The sequence below is a fragment of the Callospermophilus lateralis genome, chromosome 2, assembly GCF_048772815.1.
Source record: "Callospermophilus lateralis isolate mCalLat2 chromosome 2, mCalLat2.hap1, whole genome shotgun sequence".
NCBI lineage: Eukaryota > Metazoa > Chordata > Mammalia > Rodentia > Sciuridae > Callospermophilus > Callospermophilus lateralis.
This window is the reverse complement of record NC_135306.1, coordinates 173,446,567-173,449,225: the sequence shown is the minus strand read 5'-3', so window position 1 is coordinate 173,449,225 and position 2,659 is coordinate 173,446,567. Positions and strand designations below refer to the sequence as shown.

At 32.6% G+C, this 2,659-nt stretch overlaps 1 non-coding gene across 1 annotated transcript; it reads right to left on the bottom strand.

Moving 5' to 3' along the window:
* Positions 1–1,741: 1,741 nt before the first annotated feature.
* On the bottom strand, positions 1,742–1,926 carry LOC143393238 (U2 spliceosomal RNA). The gene has a single exon (XR_013090538.1). It is a non-coding gene; the product is annotated as a U2 spliceosomal RNA (small nuclear RNA).
* Positions 1,927–2,659: the final 733 nt, after the last annotated feature.

Here is a 2,659-nt window from a genome sequence, read left to right as displayed (position 1 = left end):
TAGAATAAACCAAGTTTATGATGGGCACATGTTGAGTAATAAGAAAAGAGTTTCTACAATTTAAAAGTATTTTTTTCAAAACCAAAATAATTCAATGATTTAATGATAAAAACTGTTAAGATGAAATTACTATCTAATGTTTGAGTGCTAATCATATTTGGATGCTAACATAATGACTAGTAAATGCACATATGTATATTCACCTAATAATATGCTTGTCACTAATGTATGCATGAGGGAAAGTATTTATTGTAATTACACTCCTATTAAAATACATTTTCTATGACAATTAAAAGTTTCAAATAATGCATATTTAATATACTAGACCAAAATTAAAAAAAAAGACAATGATTGGTTAATATGAACACTTTGAGCCACAGAACGAAACAAAAAAATTCATGCAGGATTTCAAAAAGCAAATTAGGCTTAAAAACCAGTCTACTAACAACCATTCTCTAAATGACATAAATGACAAGTCAAATTCAAATCCATACATTCTTTCTGTCAGTAAAATGGGATCTAAAATTTGATTAAATTGTTGCTTTTTTTTTTTTTTTTTGCTTACAGCTATTTATGCCATGCTTGTATGCTTGTTAAAAGCCAGAAGTATCTCTAAGAACAAACTGATGTTCACCTCTTCTACTAGAAAGTAATTGCTCGTATTGTCTTTTTCTGTTTTTAAGAAATTATTTTTATTGGTTCTTTTTAGTTTAACATGACAATAACTTTCATTTTGATTTAATTGTACTAGCATGGAATATATCTTGTTCTAGTTAGGACCCCATTGTCATAGATTTACATGATGGTAGGATTCACAATGGTGTATTCATGTACGTAGAAAAATACTGTGTTCATCTAAGTACATAAGAAAGTTGTTTTGGATTCATTCCACTGTCATTCGCTTTCCTATCCTCCTTTCCTTTTCCTTTTCTTTTCCCTTTATCCACTTTGTCTAATCTATCAAACTTTTATTCTTCCCCTCTCCCCACATATTGTGGTTTAGCTTCCATATATCAAAGAAAACATTTGACCTTTTTTTTATAACTGGCTTATTTCATATAGCATGATAATCTCCAAGTAAATTTATTTACCTGTAAATGTCATAAAATCATTATTCTTTATGGATGAGTGATACTCTACTGTGTATGTATATCACAATTTCTTTATCTATTCATGTGCTGAAGGGCATCTAGGTTGGTTACATAGCTTTGCTATTGTGAATTGAACTGCTGTGACATTGATGTGGTTTCATCACTGTAGTATACTGATTTTAAATCTTTGGATGTAAACTAAGGAGTGTGATAGTTGGGTCAAATGGTGGTTCCATTTATAGTTTTTTTGTGGAGCTGGACATTGAACTCAGGACCTTATGCATGTGAGGCAAGCACTCTACCAACTGAGTTATATCCCCAGTCCCCACACTCCTAGTTTTTTGAGGAATCTCCATACTGTTTTCCAGAGAGGTTGCAACAATTTGCAATCCTATCAGCAATGTATGAGTTTACCTTTTTCCACAAATACTCACCAAAATTCATTGTAACTTGCTATTCTGACTGGACTAAGATGGAATCTCAGTGTGGTTTTAGTATTCATTTCTCCAATTGCTAGACATGTAGGGCAGTTTTTCATGTTTGTTGACAGATCCTATTTCTTCTTCCAAGAATTGTCTATTCAACTCTTTTGCCCATTATTGATTGGATTATTTATTTGCTATTAAATTTCTTCAGTTTTTTATGTAACCTGGATATTAATTCTCTATCTGAAGTGCAAGTGACAAAGAATTTCTCCCATTCTGTAGGCTCTCTTTTCACATTCTTGATTGTTTCCTTTGCAATGAAGAATCTTTTTAGTTTGATTCCATCCCATTTATTAAACTGATAACAACAGATAATACACTTGATCTTAGCCAAAAGGCCAAGAAGCTAGCCCATCCCATTTATTGATTCTTGATTTCGTTTCTCGAGCTTTAGGAGTCTGGTTAAGGAAGTCAGTTTCTGAGCCACACATTGTCTTTTTCTTCAGATATCTTCCCTTGACGTTTCAGTAAATTATAGCCTGAAACAGATTCTAAAGCTACAGAGTAGATATTAAGCATTCAGAAATGGAGTTGTGTTGACAATCAATAGAATTATACTGTGGATATTACTCAGAATATATTTCTTTTTACCTGGCAAGTTCAGCCTCACAAACATTTGAGAGGACAGGGTTGGTCCCACATTCATCTTATGTTTGATATTCAATTCCTAAAAGAGTCATTAAATTGTTGTTCTCTGAATAGCTATTCATATTTCTTTCTCAAGGAAAGAAACAAGTTCATAGTTTTCAATCTCAACAAATGCCTTTAATAAACACCCAAAAGACTTGACTGTTTAAAGCTGGGCATTCACTTTGAAAAATCATATTCACTCCATCATGAAAGTAGGACATTTTTTTTTGTATGGGGGGATTTTACTTAGGGCCTTATGCATGCTGGGAAAGTGCTTTACCACTGAGCCTCATTTCCCTGGCCCAGAAAATGGGATTAATGCAATAGCACATTTTATCCAAATGGGGATCAGCAAAAACGAAAGGATAATTCAATATTAATCATCTGAGAAACTATGGCAAATATTGACTGCATTTTCCTCACGTGGGATTTAGCTGTTACATTAGGTCATAG